Source organism: Podarcis melisellensis (assembly GCF_964234715.1).
Source record: "Podarcis melisellensis genome assembly, chromosome: 13".
Lineage (NCBI taxonomy): Eukaryota > Metazoa > Chordata > Lepidosauria > Squamata > Lacertidae > Podarcis > Podarcis melisellensis.
This window is the reverse complement of record NC_138545.1, coordinates 8,396,602-8,417,054: the sequence shown is the minus strand read 5'-3', so window position 1 is coordinate 8,417,054 and position 20,453 is coordinate 8,396,602. Positions and strand designations below refer to the sequence as shown.

The 20,453-nt window shown below is 39.7% G+C and overlaps 2 long non-coding RNA genes across 2 annotated transcripts; one reads left to right on the top strand and one right to left on the bottom strand.

The window, feature by feature from the left end:
* Positions 1 to 11: 11 nt before the first annotated feature.
* LOC309355936 lies at positions 12 to 17,229 on the bottom strand. Its single transcript, XR_014162647.1, has 3 exons — positions 17,158 to 17,229; positions 2,685 to 2,912; positions 12 to 238 (listed from the first exon to the last, which is right to left on the bottom strand). It is a non-coding gene; the product is annotated as an uncharacterized lncRNA (long non-coding RNA).
* LOC309355950 lies at positions 10,741 to 13,356 on the top strand. Its single transcript, XR_014162661.1, has 3 exons — positions 10,741 to 11,042; positions 11,835 to 11,961; positions 13,074 to 13,356. It is a non-coding gene; the product is annotated as an uncharacterized lncRNA (long non-coding RNA).
* Positions 17,230 to 20,453: the final 3,224 nt, after the last annotated feature.

The following is a 20,453-nucleotide window of genomic DNA, read 5'->3' as shown; positions in this document are numbered from 1 at the left end:
CCCCCCCCCCCCATTAGCTTGCATATGGCTCATTTCCACAAAAGGTGAGTGATATAGATCACTTCCTTTCCTTTTACCGCATGGTGCCCAATGAAGCTCATCAGTATATGGCGATTATCAGCTTGCTTCAGCATTTTGGATGGACATGGGTTGGACTCTTTGTCACAGATGATGATGGAGGAGAAAATTTCTTGCAGGCCCTGGAGCCTTTGCTTTACCAGCATGGGATCTGTTCAGCCTTCACAAAAAGAATGCAGAAAACATATCATTTCGAAATGATGCATGATGTTTTTGACATATTCAAAAGTTATTATGTGGGTCTCACAAATGATAAAACCAATGCATTCATCGTCTATGGAGATTCTCTGTCACTGAGCTGGCTAAGATTTCTTATATTTCTACGAGATCCTGAAAATAAGGAAAGCTCAACATTTAGAAAGGTGTGGATCATGACAACACAAATTGATTTTATACTATTGAGTTATCAAAAGTTTTTGGATCTTGAGCCTTTTGAAGGTGCCATTTCCTTCACCATTCACTCAAAAGACCTTCTCGAGTTCAATGAATTTCTTCAGATCATAAAACCTTACTGGAATTCAGGTGATGGTTTTCTCAAGGACTTCTGGGAGCAAGCATTTGACTGTACATTTCCAGATCTGGTTATGCAAGTTAATGAAACCTGTACAGGGGAGGAGAAGTTAGAGTGTCTTCCTGGGCACCTGTTTGAAATGGACATGACTAGCCACAGCTACAATATCTACAATGCTGTCTTTGTTGTGGCTCATTCATTGCATGCTATTTATTCATACAGATCAAAGCACAGAGCACTGGGGGGAGAAAAAATGTTTGAACTTCAAGATCTGCAGCCTTGGCAGGTAATCTGTTGCAAACAATATATTATTTCAGTGAGTCGATTTCTCCAAGGCCAGATGCCAAGAGATAACATTTTGTTAGTTCCCCCTTTCCTGTACAGTATAGATCCATCTATTGCTTTGTTATAACTTTTCCATATGCTATATGAAAATACAGTGGTACCTCGGGTTAAGAACTTAATTCATTCTTAACCTGAAACTATTCTTAACCTGAGGTACCACTTTAGCTAATGGGACCTCCCGCTGCTGCTGGACTGCTGCCACATGATTTCTGTTCTCATCCTAAAGCAAAATTCTTAATCCGAGGTACTATTTCTGGGTTAGCCGAGTCTGTAACCTGAAGTGTCTGTAACCTGAAGAGTCTGTAACCCGAAGTAGCACTGTATCTGATTCTTGACACTTGGTCTTCATTATATAAATTTTTCTTATTTTTACTGTTTCTTTTTGAATCAGCTCCACTATTTTCTGCAAGGCACTTTATTTAACAACTCAGCAGGAGAAACAATGTCCTTTAATGAAAAAAGGGAGCTGAGAGGTGGATTTGACATCACGAACATGATCACATTCCCAAACAAGTCCTTCCTTCAAATGAAAGTTGGACAAGTTGATCCTGATGCTCTTGAAGGAGAAGCATTCATCATTCATGAAGATATGCTTGTATGGCACAGAGGATTTAATCAGGTCTGCATCCTAGGAATCCTTCTGGTCCCCACTGTTCTTATGATGTGTTCTTTGCGTGTCAGGAATTGCATTTTGTTTAAAACTGTTTTTTTCTATCTGATATCGCCAAGGAAAAATGTGGCTGCCGAGCACATTCAAAATTGGCATCACCTAGAAATGCCAAGGGGGAAAAAACAGTAAATTTTTTAATAGCTGTTTTTTCCCATATATATGTATAAAGCAAAGCTTTGGAGTATATAAATGAAATTAATGCACAGGAGCCCATTCGGTAACGTCTTTTCCTCTTGCATGGAGACAATAACTCAGTAACAGAACACATACTGTTTGCAAAAGGTCTCAGGTTCAATACCTTGCATCTCCAGGCAGGGCTAAAAGGAATTCCTGCTGAGAGGTTTTTCAATTATTTTGCAGAATAAACTTAACATTTTGGAGAGCCCTCAAACTGTGTGGCTGACCTGCCAAACTTGGGGCCCTACCAGTCACCCCTATCCATGAATTCAGAGGTTTGGCACAGGTTTGGAGTGAATTGAACAATATTGGATTTGGAGGGAGCAGTATAGCACCATGGTGGGAAAGACAGACACTGCAAAAAGGGGAGTTTGTGCTGCAAAATGATTGCAAAGTTTGCCATAGGTTTTAATGGGATTCCAAATAATGGGATCCATAGACAATGCAGCTGTGTAAGGCAGCTATTTATATTGAACCTTTTTTCCCCCTGAGTGGTAAACCACATTAATAGAAGTCAACTAAACAATCAGTTTTTCTGATCTCCTAAAAGACCTTTCTGCTATGGATAGGTGATTCCCCTTTCTCTGTGTAATGACCACTGCCACCCTGGGAATCAGAAGAAAAAGAAAGAAGGGGAAAAGTTTTGCTGCTATGGCTGTACTCCATGTTCAGAAGGGGAAATATCAAACCAGGATGGTAAGTTATGTAGCACTCATATTTTTCATCCAACAAGGACAATGGCAAGGCTAGACGGTAGCATTTGAGGGGGTAATTTTACTGCAAAAGGAGTAAGGAGCAACAATATAAAAATAGGATAAATATAACATTATAGTTTGGGACATATGAGGAAATTGAATGTGGGATGATTCAGAACAGGCATGATTAAGCTATGGAATTTGTTACCTCAAGAGGCAGTGATGGGCACAAATTTTGAAGGCTTTAAGGAAGGATTCAACAAACTCATGAAGGATTAGGCTATCCATGGCTATGACCTCTGGTGGCTTTGCTGTGCCTCCATCATCAGAGCCCGAAATCTTCAAATACCAGTTGCTGGAAGGTGTGGAGGTCAGGCGAGACTTCTGTTTAACTCAGGTTCTGCTTGCAGGCTTCCCTTAGGAATCTGGTTGGCCACTGTGAAATCAGGAAGCAAGATTAGATGGGTCATTGGCCTGATGTAGAAGGTGCTTGTGTTCTTTTGTGAAAATGAAATGCAGTTAGAAGGATATCAATACACATATTATCAACTTTGCACACTAAAGATTTTAATAAGCCTAAAAATACACTGAACATGCAGGCAGCTACCTTTCCAACTGGGGTAGGGGACGAGGTCCAGACTCAGCAGTCCTGCTAAAGAGGCCCCTCATGATGCTGGAGGAACATCACCCTGCTATTGTTATATTGATTTATTGATTTAATATGATGTAAACAACTTTGCAATTTTTATTAAAAACATAAAGCGGAATATAAATTTTAAAACCAAAAAACCAAAATAAAAAACACTCATAAATGAACACTTAAAACACATGGAAGAAATAGGTTGAATTTCATGTGAGCAAAGAAGTAATATGGAAGGCAAAATATGCTTGAAACGTAATAACTGAATCAGTATAATAGCTTTCAGAATAAGGAGATCAAAACATTTATATCTGAAAACTAAAACACATGGACCCAATAAGTGTAATTTTATTTAAGTGAAGAAGACAAATATTTGTTCAATCAGTATTGAAATTTGACCTTGTTTATTTTTCAGATATGACTAATTGCTTCAGATGCCCAAAAGCTCAGTATCCGACCAAGAACAAAACTGCCTGCATTGAGAAAACGATAACCTTCCTTTCTTACGAAGAACCTTTAGGGGTTAGTTTAGCATCATTTGCCCTTTCTTTCTTCCTCATCACAGCTTTGGTGCTAGTAATAGTCATTAAGTACAGAGACACTCCCATAATCAAAGCCAACAACCGGGACCTCACCTACTCTCTCCTGGTCTCTCTCCTGCTCTGCTTCCTCTCTTCATTGTTATTTCTGGGTGAACCTAGCACAGTGTCCTGCCTCCTCCGGCAACCAACTTTTGGCATCACCTTCTCAATGGCCGTTTCTTGTGTGTTGGCCAAAACTATCACTGTAGTTGTAGCTTTCATGGCCACCAAGCCAGGGTCCAGCATAAGGAAGTGGGTAGGGAAAAGACTGGCCTACTCTGTTGTGATTCTCTGTTCTCTTATTCAATCAACTATCTGTACTGTGTGGTTGATGACATCTCCCCCATTCCCTGATTTGGACATGCACTCTTTAACAGAAGAAATCATTGTGCAATGTAATGAAGGGTCCGTCACCATGTTTTATTGTGTCTTGGGTTATATGGGCCTCTTGGCCATTATCAGCTTCATTGCCGCATTTGCGGCCCGCAAGTTACCTGACAGTTTTAATGAAGCCAAGTTCATTACCTTCAGCATGTTGCTCTTTTGTAGTGTTTGGCTGTCTTTTTTCCCAGCCTATCTGAGCACAAGTGGAAAGGGCATGGTGGCTGTGGAGATCTTTTCCATCTTGGCCTCTGGTGGTGGTTTACTGTGTTGCATCTTTGCCCCTAAATGCTACATCATTGTTCTGAGGCCTGAACTGAACAACAGGGAGCAACTTATAAGAAGGAATAATTAAATAATAGTTTTGGTTTCACCTTATTCTGGAAAAAAATTAAATATATGGAAGGTAAGGGTTTAATTTTTTTTAATTTTTCTGTCTATTATTACTAATATTTGTTTAAAATGATCTGTCTTGGTGCATCATTTCCATTGCTGCTCCAAGTTCTGTTCTATTTTTCTGGATTTATTAACCAGCCTCATATCACCAACATACTTAAATCTAATTAGTGCATGAATTAAGTCTAATTAATGCACTAATATCATAGAATAAGCTGTTCTTCAAGGCTTTGCTCACCCTGGAACAAAGTAGGTAATCAAGATTTTGTTCCCCTTCAGTCTACCTGAGAAACTCCATGTATGAAAAGGTTTGAGCTGGTTAGTATGTGGCTGTCTCTAGCCAGTCTTGAGTTTCTATACCAATAATTGAGGAACTTTCACCACTTTGTAACTAAGTTGTACTGCCTGTTTTCTTAAGCAGTGTATTTGACCTTTGAAGAATTTTTTTAATAAACTGTTTCTAACTTACCAAACTTGTGCTCATTTTCCCACATTGGGGGAAGTGGGAAACTTTGGAACTCTCTTCAAAGGGCACATTTTAAGGTTTTACTGCCTGTATTTCCATGCTATACTTTGCTGCATAATTTGTTGACTCAGGGACATGCATGGCTTTTGAACTTGCAGCCCACCATTAGCAGCCAGCTGTTCATTCACCGGGATGGATCACGGTTGGCCAGGTATAAGGTGGCCAGAGTGCTATGATCAGCCATGGAGGCCTTGGGGCTACACCTTAAGGCAGGCTTCAAAGATGGAACATCGGCCCTCCAGATGTTTTTGGCCTACAACTCCCATAATCCCTAGCTAGCAGGGATGATGGAAACTGAAGTCTCAAAAAATCTGGAGGATTGAGTTTAATAATACCCCAGCCACTCTGTGTGGCTTCCAACCAAACACTAAAATACAATAACCTATTAAACATTAAACATTAATTTCTGTGAGGTGGCAGTGAGTGGCTTTCCGGAATGGTTAGCAGCAAAACAGTTCGACAAAAATCACACTGAAGAGAATTTGCTCAATTTAAATAAACCCAGTCCTTTGTTTCACCCTTACTTCACTTGTGTCACGCCTCTTTATTTCATGGCTTTTGTCACAATACATTTTCTCCCCTTGATGGCACATCTGTTTTTGCCACAAATTTATCCTGTAGATAGATAACAGCTGCCCAGTCATAGGGCAAAACTGGAGTCGGACAGTGACTTTTATTTCAAGATTTGCTACTTTGAGTCACAGAACAAAATGGATTCATTTTGACTTTCTTACTGGTGTTCAGTTACCATGGATGACTTTAAGCTAATTGCCAATTTTGTGCCATCAAGGGGCAGAGGCAGCATGTAGGAAGATCTCAGAATAAACACACAACTCAACATGATGCAATAAAACCAACCCAAAACACCTCATTGGAATTAAAACTTTTCAAAAGTTATTAAGTCATCATACAATTATCTAGATCACTATAATTTGTCCACCTGTTCAGAACACCAGAGGCATAAGAAAACTGTCAATAAACAGCCATGAAAGGGATTATATTAATGAACCTCTGTACCATGAGGAAATAGGAGTAGTAATAAGAGGCACCCATGGATCCCAATTTTCTTTCTCTCATTTTGTATTTTTGGCAGATTATTGGGCTGCCTTGAAATCAGTGTGTTGGAAATCTCATCTAGTACCCAAAGCATGTGTTTATACTGCTTTGATTTTTAAATAAGGTGTGCCAATCTCTCTTGTTGTGCTCTGTTGACAGAACCAGGTATCATTCAATCTAGTTTCTGCAGGTACTGATAGGCAAAGAGCATCCATGTTTTCAGAGAAGCTTGTCTACTAGGATGCTGTGGTCATTCACTTTGCTTTTTCTGCTGCCTCCTGTTATGTGCAAAGAAGCTATGAGGTGCCCTAAGACTGACACAATTCCTGTTCCACATGAGTGGTACCAGTCAGGTGGCCTCATCATTGGTGGGACTGCTTCTCAATTCTATTATTCCTTCTTTAAAGATTTATTCAAGGACAACCCATCACATAATCTTTTTGATGATGATCCACAGTAAGAGACTCTCCCTCCCTCTTCATTTTTGGGATTATTTCTTCCTGGAATTTTTTTTTTAGTATTGTGTATTCTACTAAGCTGACTGGCAATAAATAATAATAAATAATAATGATAATAATACATTTTGAAAAGCAGTGTGGAGAAAGGGAGGGGGACTTTGGATGCCTTGTTTTAACTCCACCAACAAGGACCAGCAAGAGGGGGGTGGAAGGGTTCCTGCTGTGCATGCTCTTGGGGCACATAATCTGAAAGTGTCTAATCTTCCTAGAACAAATGTCATGAACCAGACATAGTTTGAGTCTGCTTTGTGAGATATTGGCCTCATGGTTTGAGAATTCCTTTGTGAGATATAAACATGTTTCAATATATTTCATTCATCTATGAAGCGACACCTGGCACTGGCTGATAAGTGAAATAGAGAAATCTAGAAATTTTAACAAAATGTAGTGTGTGTTGCGAGTCTGTTAAACTGATTGTAGCAGCAGTAGGTTGATGGGAGATTAATTCCATTCCCAAAGATTGTGTGATAAAAAGAAGGTATGAACTTTGCTGTGGATAGCATGAGGTTTAATAATAAACTATCAAAAAAAGCTCTTGGAGCATGCTATTTGCAATTATTTGAATGCACTAATACAGATGTTTCTTTCATTCTAATACTCAAAATTCCCATTTTTTTGTTTGAATTAAGATGCTTCAATAGCATAAACTTGTATTCAAAAACCTTTCTCTTTTTATCTTCCTTGAACTGCAAATGCAAGCAGTGAAAATCATTGAACCCTGTGGAATATGCTTTGTATGAATTTCTGACCATGGTATAGTGATAGAGAAGTGAAGATAAGTCTGGAGGAGTTAGTTTATTCTTCTATGAAGTTTAGAATTGAATATATTTGATAGTGGTGATGGAAAGCTGAAGAACCTTAAAATTGTAATTAAAATAAAACATTTCACCCCATTTTTCTATGCCTGTCTTACACAGCAATCTGAGAGGTGACTTCTGGTATATTAGAACTGAATGATTGCACCTAAAACTAGTCTCCAATCTTATACAAAAATACTTGGAAGTTATTCACATTGAACTAATTTGCACTTGCATTTGAGTAGAAATGTATTGGATCACACTGTGGTAGGTTGGTTCTGATTAGTTCTTTTAAAAAACAGTGTTGCTCTTAACGTACCGTAATCATTAGCTTCTCTCAGTTTAGCTTGTTTATTTAACGGAAAACTATTTTTAAAGCAAATGCATAGTGCAATCCTTTAAATGAATACCAGAAACTGCCTTGTATAAGGAAGGTAGTAACTGTAACCAATTCAATGAAATATTGTCGATTTCCTGGGTTAGATGAATAGAATAATCACCTTCATGGCCAGTTTGAGTACAAAGAGAAAGAGTTGGATATTGTTGTAGTCATTTTGGGGGGGATATTAAAAACCAAACGAGAGCTAACTAAAAGGTGGTAAAAGAAATATAGAAATGTCATGATGAGTAATACATTTTATTTAGGCTGAAGAGTTTGATATTTATTATTTTAGAACCACCATAAAAGATGAGGTTATAGTTCCATATGTATCAGTTAGAGAAAGAAATGGCAATTTGTTTTGTCTACTTACTGCATTGTAGAATTCTCCTCTGAAATTTCATACTAACCTCATTTGCAGCATGATTACAAAATTCTACCAGCACATCCTTGCCTTGGCATTTGCAGTAAGAGTGATAAATGAGAATCCCAACATCTTGCCCAATGTCACACTGGGATTCCACATCTATGACAGCTATAATGATGCAAGGATGACCTATCGTACCACTCTGGACCTGCTCTTTAAAATGCATAGATTTGTTCCAAACTACAAATGTGACTCGCAGAAAAACCTCATCGCCATAATCGGAGGACTTAGCTCTGACACCTCCTTCCATATGGCTGATACCTTAAGCCTCTACAAGATTCCACAGGTAGGTTTTATGAGCAGGGACATGAATTTTTGTCACAGAAATCACACTCTTCTCAAGCTACAGGGATACTTCGGGTTAAGAACTTAATTCGTTCTGGAGGTCCATTCGTAACCTGAAACTGCTCTTAACCTGAGGTACCACTTTAGCTAATCGGGCCTCCCGCTGCCGCCATGCTGCCGCTGTACAATTTCTGTTCTCATCCTGAAGCAAAGTTCTTAACCCGAGGTACTATTTCTGGGTTAGCGGAGTCTGTAAGCTGAAACGTCTGTAACCCGAGGTACCACAGTATTCTTAAAATGGTATTGATATTCAGAAAGTGAATATGATGGATGCTAAAGCATTACAAGCTGTGATGTCAATCAGAAATGTAGATTACTTCTTATTAATAGAGATTGCTACACCAGTGAAAGTCTGAGTTAAGCAGAGAGCATTCATCACTTTGGACACTTCCAACACCACCACCCTGTGACTCACATCAACTGCAAGAGATGTTGTCTCTGCAAGGAGCCGGGTTGTCCTGAAGACAAAGCTGACCATAGACTTTCTTGGAGAGCCTGGATAACTGATTAAAGGGTCCTAATTTATTTTGCACTATTGGACATGTGCAGGGCTAGAGAGGTTCTGTATGTTTCTCATCATCTGACTCAGATGTCTATAGGGAGATGTATCCTCCAGCCAATGTAGCTCTGAATGAGATGGTGGTAGTTCCCCTGCCATGAATATAGTCCATTTTAAGACAAGTCTCTGTCTTGCAGTCTATTATCCCATTGATAGCTCATGACAACTCATTCTCCTCTTCTTTGAAGAGACCCCAGAGATCCTGCCTGGATGTAGTTCAAGATCCCACCAAGCATGTACCCTGGCATCCACAACAACACCTCCACCACAAAATTACACATGAACATGCAAACCACAGCTCTTCAACCCTTCAGTATCACCACAACTCAAATTAAATTTCAACTGGAAGCATCCTTCAACTTAAATGTCTGTAATACTAGCAATTGTTCATTTCACTTCGCAGGGGTCGGGTCCTCGAACCACAAACATTTGTTGAGTAAACAGCCACAAGCTAAAGGTAATTCTATATACTTATCTTTATAATGTCTCTTCCCCCACCTCCATTAGCTTGCATATGGCTCATTTCCGCAAAAGGAGAGTGATACAGATCACTTCCTTTCCTTTTACCGCATGATGCCCAATGAAGCCCATCAGTATATGGCGATAATCAACTTGCTTCAGCATTTTGGATGGACATGGGTTGGACTCTTTGTCACGGATGATGATGGAGGACAAAATTTCTTGCAGGCCCTGGAGCATCTGCTTTACCAGCATGGGATCTGTTCAGCCTTCACAAAAAGAATGGAGAAAACATATCATTTTGATATGATACATGAACTTTTTGACATACTCAAAAGCTATTATGTGGGTCTCACAAATGATAAAGCCAATGCATTCATCGTCTATGGAGATTCGCTGACACTGAGCTGGCTGAGATGTGTTATATTTCTACGAGATCCTGAAAATAAGGAAAGCTCAACCTTTAGAAAGGTGTGGATCATGACAACACAGATTGATTTCATACTATTGAGTTACCAAAAGTCTTGGGATCTTGAGCTCTTTGAAGGTTCCATTTCCTTTGCCATTCATTCAAAAGACCTTCTCAAGTTCAATGAATTTCTTCGGATCATAAAACCTTACTGGAATTCAGGTGATGGTTTTCTCAAGGACTTCTGGGAGCAAGCATTTGACTGTACATTTCCAGATCTGATCATGCAAGTTAATGAAACCTGTACAGGGGAGGAGAAGTTAGAGTGTCTTCCTGGGCACCTGTTTGAAATGGACATGACTAGCCACAGCTACAATATCTACAATGCTGTCTTTGTTGTGGCTCATGCTTTGCATGCTATTTATTCATACAGATCAATGCACAGAGCACTGGGGGAAGAAAAAACATTTAAACTTCAAGATCTGCAGCCTTGGCAGGTAATCTGTTGCAAACAATATATTATTTCAGTGAGTTGATTTCTCCAAGGCCAGATGCCAAGAGATAACATTTTGTTAGTGCCCCCTTTCCTGGACAGAATAGATCCAACTATTGCTTTGTTATAACTTTTCCATATGCTACTGTATATGAAAATATGGTGGTACATCGGGTTAAAAACTTAATTCATTCTGGAGGTCATATTCTTAACCTGAAACAGTTCTTAACCTGAGGTACCACTTTAGCTAATGGGACCTCCCGCTGCTGCTGCACTGCTGCCACATGATTTCTGTTCTCATCTTGAAGCAAAGTTCTTAACCCAAGGTACTATTTCTGGGTTCCTTCTGTTCCCTTTTTCTTTTTGAATCAGCTCCACTATTTTCTGCAAGGCACTTTATTTAACAACTCAGCAGGAGAAACAATGTCCTTTAATGAAAAAAGGGAACTGAGAGGTGGATTTGACATCACGAACATGATCACATTTCCAAACAAGTCCTTCCTTCAAATGAAAGTTGGACAAGTTGATCCTGATGCTCTTGAAGGAAAAGCATTCATCATTCATGAAGATATGCTTGTATGGCACAGAGGATTTAATCAGGTCTGCATTCTAGGAATCCTTCTGGTCCCCACTGTTCTTATGATGTGTTCTCTGTGTGTCAGGAATTGCATTTTGTTTATAACTGGTTTTTTTATCTGATATGGCAAAGGAAAAATGTGGCTGCCTAGCACATTAAAAATTGGCATCACCTAGAAATGCCAAGGGGAAAAAACAGTATATTTTTGTATAGCTATAATTTCCATTTATATATAAAGCAAAGCTTTGGAGTATATAAATGAAATTACTGCACAGGAGCCCATTCGGTAACCTCTTTTCCTATTGCATGGAGACAATAACTCAGTAATAGAACACATATTGCTTGCAAAAGGTCTCAGGTTCAATACCTTGCATCTCCAGGCAGGGCTAAAATGAAGTCCTGCTGAGAGTTTTTTTCAATTATTCTGCAGAATAAACTTAACATTTTGGAGAGCCCTCAAACTGTGTGGCTGACCTGCCAAACTTGGGGCCCTATCAGTCTCCCCAATCCATGAATTCAGAGGTTTGGCAGAGGTTTGGAGTGAATTGAACAATATTGGATTTGAAGGGAGCAGTATAGCACCAGGGTGGGAAAGTCAGACACTGTAAAAAGGGGAGTTTGTGCTGCAAAATGATTGCAAAGTTTGCCATAGATTTCAATGGGATTCCAAATAATGGGATCCATAGACAACACAGGTATAAAGCAGCTATTTATATCGAACCTCCCCCCCCCCCCCAGTGGTGAAATTCATTAATAGAAGTCAACTAAACAATCAGTTTCTCTGATCTCCTAAAAGACTTTTCTGCTATGGATAGGTGATTCCCCTTTCTCTGTGTAATGACCACTGCCACCCTGGGAATCAGAAGAAAAAGAAAGAAGGGGAAAAGTTTTGCTGCTATGGCTGTGCTCCATGTTCAGAAGGGGAAATATCAAACCAGGATGGTAAGTTATGTAGCACTCATGTTTTTCATCCTACAAGGACAATGGCAAGGCTAGATGGTAGCATTTTAGGGGGTTATTTTACTGCAAAAGGAGTAAGGAGCAACATGATAAAAATAGGATAAATATAACATTAGACCTTGGGGCATATGAGGAAATTGAATGTGAGATGATTCAGAACAGGCAAAAGAAAATTAATTTCTTCATAAAGTACATGATTAAGCTATGGAATTTGTTACCTCAAGAGGCAGTGATGGGCACAAATTTTGAAGGCTTTAAGGAAGGATTCAACAAACTCATGAAGGATTAGGCTATCCATGGCTATGACCTCCGGTGGCTTTGCTGTGCCTCCATCATCTGAGGCCGAAATCTTCAAATACTTGTTGCTGGAAAGTGTGGAGGTCGGGGGAGACTTCTTTTTCACTCAGGTCCTGCTTGAAGGCTTCCCATAGGAATCTGGTTGGCTACTGTGAAATCAGGAAGCTGGATGAGATGGGTCATTGGCCTGATGTAGCAGGTGCTTATGTTCTTTTGTGAAAAAGAAATGCAGTTAGAAGGCTATCAACACATATATTATCAACTTTGCACACTAAAAATTTCAATAAGCCTAAAAATACACTGAACATGCAGGCAGCTCCCTGCAAGGCCCTTTCAAACGTGCAGGCAGCTACCTTTCCAACTGGGGTAGGGGACGAGGTCCAGACTCAGCAGTCCTGCTAAAGAGGCCCCTCATGATGCTGGAGGAACATCACCCTGCTATTCTTTTATTGATTTATTGATTTAATATGATGTAAACAACTTTGAGATTTTTATTAAAAACATAAAGTGGAATATAAATCTAAAAACCAAAAAACCAAAATAAAAAACACTCATATATGAACACTTAAAACACATGGAAGAAATATGTTGAATTTCATGTGAGCAAAGAAGTAATACGGAAGGCAAAATATGCTTGAAACATAATAACTGAATCAGTATAACAGCTTTCAGTATAAGGAGATCAAAACATTTATATCTGTAAACTAAAACACATGGATCCAATAGGTGTAATTTTATGTAAGTGAAGAAGACAAAAATTTGTTCAATCAGTATTGAAATTTGACCTTATTTTTCAGATATGACTTATTGCTTCAGATGCCCAAAAGCTCAGTATCCGACCAAGAACAAAACTGCCTGCATTGAGAAAACGATGACCTTCCTTTCTTACGAAGAACCTTTAGGGATCAGTCTAGCATCATTTGCCCTTTCTTTCTTCTTCATCACAGCTTTGGTGCTAGTAATATTCATTAAGTACAGAGAAACTCCCATAGTCAAAGCCAACAACCGGGACCTCACCTACTCGCTCCTTGTCTCTCTCCTGCTCTGCTTCCTCTCTTCATTGTTATTTCTGGGTGAACCTAGCACAGTCTCCTGCCTCCTCCGGCAACCAACTTTTGGCATCACCTTCTCAATGGCCGTTTCATGTGTGTTGGCAAAAACTATCACTGTAGTTGTAGCTTTCATGGCCACCAAGCCAGGGTCCAGCATAAGGAAGTGGGTAGGGAAAAGGCTGGCCTACTCTGTTGTGATTCCCTGTTCTCTTATTCAATCAACTATCTGCACTGTGTGGTTGATGACATCTCCCCCATTCCCTGATTTGGACATGCACTCTTCAACAGAAGAAATCATTGTGCAATGTAATGAAGGGTCCGTCACCATGTTTTATTGTGTCTTGGGTTATATGGGCCTCTTGGCCATTATCAGCTTCATTGCCGCATTTGCGGCCCGCAAGTTACCTGACAGTTTTAATGAAGCCAAGTTCATTACATTCAGCATGCTGCTCTTTTGCAGTGTTTGGCTGTCTTTTATTCCAGCCTATCTGAGCACAAGTGGAAAGGGCATGGTGGCTGTGGAGATCTTTTCCATCTTGGCCTCTGGTGGTGGTTTACTGTGTTGCATCTTTGCCCCTAAATGCTACATCATTGTTCTGAGGCCTGAACTGAACAACAGGGAGCAACTTATAAGAAGGAATAATTAAATAATAGTTTTGGTTTCACCTTATTCTGGAAAAAAATTAAATATATGGAAGGTAAGGGTTTAAATTCTTTTTTTTTAATTTTTCTGTCTATTATTACTAATATTTGTTTAAAATGATCTGTCTTGGTGCATCATTTCCATTGCTGCTCCAAGTCCTCTTCTATTTTTCTGGATTTGTTAACCAGCCTCATATCACCAACATACTTAAATCTAATTAGTGCATATGGGACTCACTCTTTTCAAATTGGTGCTGCTAATTCTGCAACTTCTTGGTGGCTTAGTGAGAAGTGGATAATGACTATGGGCCTTTGGAGATCATGTGCATTTTGCAGCCATTCTGCCCCTTTCTGGTGGTGCCCTACTGCCAGTAATTCTGGTTTGTTTGTTTGTTTGGACCTTCTGAATTGGTTTGTGGGAACCGGCTCATTTGGCAGAAGGTGTACCACAGTAGGTCATCCCTTGAGGTGGAAATGGCATTGGAAGGATCATCATAGTATGAGGGGAGGACTGAACATACCCCCCCAAGTTGGTGTTGGGGTATCTGCCTGGTAGGAATCTGCATCTTAGTCACCCATTGACACCCTGCTTGCTTGGCTTGCATCACAACAATTTTCATCAGTGGCTGACTCCCATGCAATAGGTTTGGGGCGGTCTAAACCCAGCAGATTCGCTCCATCAAAATGTGTTGTCTGGAATAATAAAAATTATTATTCTTATTCTTATTCTTATTCTTATTCTTATTCTTATTCTTATTATTATTATTAATACCCCAGCCACTCTGTGTGGCTTCCAACCAAACACTGAAATACAATAACCTATTAAACATTAAAAGCTTCCCTAAACAGGGCTGCCTTCAGATGTCTTCTAAAAGTTTGGTTGTTATTTTTCTCTTTGTCATCTGGTGGGAGGGCATTCCACAGGGCGGGTGCCACTACTGAGAAGGCCCTCAGAATAAGGAATTCTGAGACCCAATGTCATGCCTGCTGCTGTCAATAAAGATTTCGACTGATTATATCCCTCCACTGTTGTGCAATCTGCTTATTTTGTTGCTCTCATGGCTCACATAATGCACCTGCCTGGGCCATATGAACTTGAGATTCCTGCTTTGCAGAGACCCTCAAGGTCCATTCAAACTTTACAGTTCTATGATTCTATGGCGTGTGGCTCTTATGTGGCTGATAAGGACAGTATTTTAGCAGCTAGTTGTTTGGTGAGCACGCTTAGAAACCTTTAAAGAGAAATGTGAGTCCCAGTTATGTTCTTCTGGGTTCTAAGACCTGCTCGTTGAGTACAGATCACAATTGGAACTCACATGTAACACCTTCTTAGAGTTGTGGGGTCCCAAGAAGGGGTCGATCCACAAGGCCTCCTTCCCCCCTTAGGTGTGGGGCTGATGGAAGTAGATGAAGTTAAATCCAATTTCTGTGAGGTGACAGTGAGTGGCTTGCTGGAATGGTAAGCAGCAAAAGAGTTCGACAAAAATGACACTGAAGAGAATTTGCTCAATTTAAATAAACCCAGTCCTTTGTTTCACCCTTACTTCACTTGTGTCATGCCTCTTTATTTCATGGCTTTTGTCACAAGAGTATACTTTTTCTCCCCTTGATGACACATCTGTTTTTGCCACAAATTTATTCTGTAGATAGATAACAGCTGCCCAGTCATAGGGCAAAACTGGAGTCGGACAATGACTTTTATTTCAATATTTGCTACTTTGAGTCACAAAACAAAATGGATTCATTTTGACTTTCCTACTGGTGTTCAGTTACCATGGAAGACTTTGAGCTAATTGCCACTTTTTGTGCCACCAAGGGGCAGAGGCAGCACGTAGGAAGATGTGAGAATAAACACACAACTCAACATGATGCAACCCCCCCCCCAAAAAAAACCCCAAAACACCTCATTGGAACTAAAACTTTTCAAAAGTTATTAAGTCATCGTACAATTATCCAAATCACTATACTTTGTCCACGTGGTCAGAGCACCAGAGGCATAAGTAAACTGTCAATAAACATCCATGAAAGGAATTATAATAATGAACCTCTGTACCATGAGAAAATAGGAGCAGTATCAAGAGGCAGCCATGGCTCCCAATTTTCTTCCTCTCATTTTGGGTTTTCTTCATACTATCTTTCTGCCTTGAAATCAAAGTGTTGGAAATCTCACCTAGCATCCAAAGCATGTGTTTATACTGTTTTTATTTTAAAATAAGGTGTGCCTGTCTCTCTTGTTGTGTTGTATTGACAGAGCTAGGAATCATGCAATCTAGCTTAAGTCATTCTGCGGGTACTGATAGGCAAAGAGCATCCATGTTTTCAGAGAAACTTGTCTACTAGGATGCTGTGGTCATTCACTTTGCTTTTTCTGCTTCCTCCTGTTGTGTGCAAAGCAGCTATGAGGTGCCCCGGGACTGATACATTTCCTGTTCCACATGAGTGGTACCAGTCAGGTGACCTCATCATTGGTGGGATTGCCTCTCAGTTCTATTATTCCTTCATTGAAGATTTATTCAAGGAAAACCCTTCACAGAATCTGTTTGATAATCCACAGTAAGAGACTCTCCCTCCTCCTTCATTTTTGGGATTAATCCTTCCCAGTACTTTATTTAGTATTGAGCATCCTACTAAGCTGGCAGGCAGTAAATGATGGCTTTGTCTTTTGTGATAATGAGAATGCTTTCTATTTGGAAAAGAAATATGGAGATGTGGTTAGTATGCTTGGTTTTAATTGCACGAAATCGATGTGTAAAAAGGACCAAGAAGAGGAGAATCAAGATGATACTGCTGTACCTAGTCTTGGGGCACAGACTCTGTTTAATCTTCCTAGAACATCTTTCATGAATCAGAGACTGTCTGAGAGAATTTCATTGAAATATTGTTGCTTTTCTGGGCCAGATGCAAAGAATGGACACCTGCATAGCCAGTTTGAGTATAAAGAGAAAGAGGTGGAGATTATTGGTTTTTTGGGGGGCACTGGGATTAAGATTCAAACAAGACATAATACAGAGATGGCATGATGAATCATATATTTTATTTGGGATGAAGAGTATGATGTTTATTATTTTAGGACCACCATAAAAGATAAGAAGGTTATAGTTCTATACATATCAGTTTGAGACAGAAAGGCAATTTGTTTTGTCTACTTCCTGCATTGTAAAATTCTCCTCTGAAATCTTAAACTAACCTCATTTGCAGCATGATAACAAAATTCTACCAGCACATCCTGGCCTTGGCATTTGCTGTAAAAGTGATTAATAAGAATCCCAACCTCTTGCCCAATGTCACACTGGGATTCCATGTCTATGACAGCTATTACGATGCAAGGATGACCTATCGTAACACTCTGGACTTGCTCTTTAAAATGCATAGATTTGTTCCAAACTACAAATGTGACTCACAGAAAAACCTCATAGCCATAATTGGAGGACTTAGCTCTGATACCTCCTTCCATATGGCTGATACCCTAAGCCTCTACAAGATTCCACAGGTATGTTTTATTAGTTGGGACATGAATTTTTTTCTCACAAATCACACTCTTCTCTTCCCATTCTTAAAATGATTTTGAGATTCAGAAAGTGAATATGACTGATGCTTATGCATTACGAGCTGGAATGTCTATCAGAAATGTAGATTACTCCTTACCAGTAGAAATTGCTACACCAGTGAAAGTCTGAGTCAAGGAGACAGCAGGCAGTGCATTGGACACTTCCAACACCAACACCCTGTACCTCCCTTCAACTGCAAGTGAAGTTGTCTCTGCAAGGAGCCTGGACCACCTGAGGACTTATAAAGCTGACCTTAGACTCTACCTCCCTGGATAACCTGGATGACTGATGAAAGGGTGCTAACTTATTTTGTAATATTTGAGTTCTGCAAGAATGGAGAGACAGAAGCTTTGTACAGTACTTATCATCTGGCTCAGAGGACTATGGAGGATGTGTCCTCCAATCAGTGTGGCCCTGAATTAGCCCTGAATTTCCTGCCAAGGAAATAGTCTGTTCTCAAGAAAGTCCCCAGCCATGCATTCCATTGCAGCAGACATAGGTCATGACAACTCGTGCTCTCCTTCTTTGGAGAGATCCCATAAAGCCTGGCTGGAAGGAGCACAGGACACCAACATACCACCATGCAAGGAAGTACAATAGCATTCAAAAAAATATCTACCACACACACACACAACACCTTGAACAGGTGAACCACAGTTCCTCAATCCAGTTGCAGGGTAACTGTGATACTTCCCTGTGCCGTGTGCATCTCATTCATGATTCCAAACAGCTCAACTAGAGTAGCATTATTCTGGTGCATTAGTGGAATTTGGCCAGCATATCAGACATGGCAAAGATATATCTGGGGTTAATCCAAGTAGTGCAGCTTCTCCCAAATGCTAAATCTCCACAGACAGAGGAATTCAAGATTAGGATTGGACCCTACAAATGAAACAAAGGGACATGTCTGACAAGAGACAAATACTTTATGAAATAAAATATTCAGAAATTGGAAAATATCACCACAACTCTAAAAATTTAAACTGGAAGAAGCATTCAGTTTAACCATCTCGAAATTTCTTCAACAAACATTTGTTGAATGAACAAAAAATTGATCAAAAAAATTGTTTAGATTCACGTACCTTTATAATGTCTGCACTTTTCCTTGTAGCTTACATATGGCTCGTTTCCACAAAAGGTGAGTGATATAGATCACTTGCTTTCCTTTTACCGCATGGTGCCCAATGAAGCTCATCAGTATATGGCGATTATCAGCTTGCTTCACCATTTTGGATGGACATGGGTTGGACTCTTTGTTACAGATGACAATGGAGGAGAAAATTTCTTGCAGACTATGGAGCCATTGCTTTACCAACATGGAATCTGTTCAGCCTTCACATGAAGAATGGAAAAAGTAGCTCATTTTGATTTGGGAGGTGAAATTTTCAACATGCTCAATGAGTATTATGTGGATGTCACAAATGATAAAGTCAATGCATTCATCATCTATGGAGATTCTCTGACACTGAGCTGGCTAAGATTTCTTCTATTTATACGAGATCCTGAAAATAAGGAAATCACATCATTTAGAAAGGTGTGGATCATGACAACACAAATTGATTTCATATTACTGAGTTATCAAAAGTCTTGGGATCTTGAGCCCTTTCAAGGTGCCATTTCCTTTACCATTCAATCAAATGAGCTTCTTGAGTTCAACGAATTTCTTCAGATCATAAAACCTTACTGGAACCAGGCAGATGGTTTTCTCAAAGACTTCTGGGAGCAAGCATTTGATTGTACATTCCCAGATCTGCTCATGCAAGATATTGAAACATGTACAGGGGAGGAAAAGTTAGAGTGTCTTCCTGGGCATCTGTTCGAAATGGGCATGACTGGCCACAGCTACAGTATCCACAATGCTGTCTTTGTTGTCGCTCATGCTTTGCATGCTATTTATTCATTCAGATCAAAGCACAGAGCACTGGCAGGAGACAAAAGGTTTCAGCTTCAAGATCTGCAACCTTGGCAGGTAACATGTTGCAAACAATATATTATTTCCATGAGCCAATTACCCCAAGTCTGAACTTCGTGACACAGGACATTTTAAAAATGATATCATTTTGTAACATTTCTATCTGCTATATGAAAATAGCTCATTTTTAATACTCGGTCTATGTTAGGTGCAGATTCATAAGCAATAGTCATATAAAAGGGAGTAACACAATGCAAACAAAATATTATTTCAGTTAGCCAATTACTCCAAAGCCACAAATCATGAAATATGATATTTTTAAAGTGATAACATTTTGTGCGCACCCGTTTTCCTGTATATTTAGCATGTACAGAATTTTAGACTTCTACTGCAATATTCTAACTTTTCTGTGCACTGGATTGAAATTGCTCATTTTTTATATTTGGCCTTCAGTATATATTTTTCTTTTTTCTTTTTCCCCCTTGTTCTCTTTGAATCAGCTCCACTATTTTCTGCAAGGCATTTCGTTTAACAATTCAGCAAGGCAAACAATGTCTTTTGATGAAAAAAGGGAAATGGGAGGTGGATTTGATATCACGAACATGATCACATTCCCAAACAAGTCCTTCCATCAAGTGAAAGTTGGACGTGTTGATCCTGATGCTCTTGAAGGAGAAGCATTCATCATTCATGAAGATATGCTTGTGTGGCACAGAGGTTTTAATCAGGTCTGCATTCTAAGAATCCATCTGGTGCCCACTGTTCTTAAGACATGTTCTTTGGGTGTCAGAAATTCCCATCTTTAAAATTGCTGTTTCTATCTGATAGGGCAGAGGGGGAAAATTGGTTCTCTGGCACATTCAATGCAACTTTAAAGGTAAAGGTACCCCTGTCCATTAGGTCCAGTCATGGATGACTCTGGGGTTGCGCACTCCTCTCGCTCTATAGGCTGAGGGAGCCGGCGTTTGCAGACAGCTTCTGGGTCATGTGGCCAGTGTGACTAAGTTGCTTCTGGAGAAACCA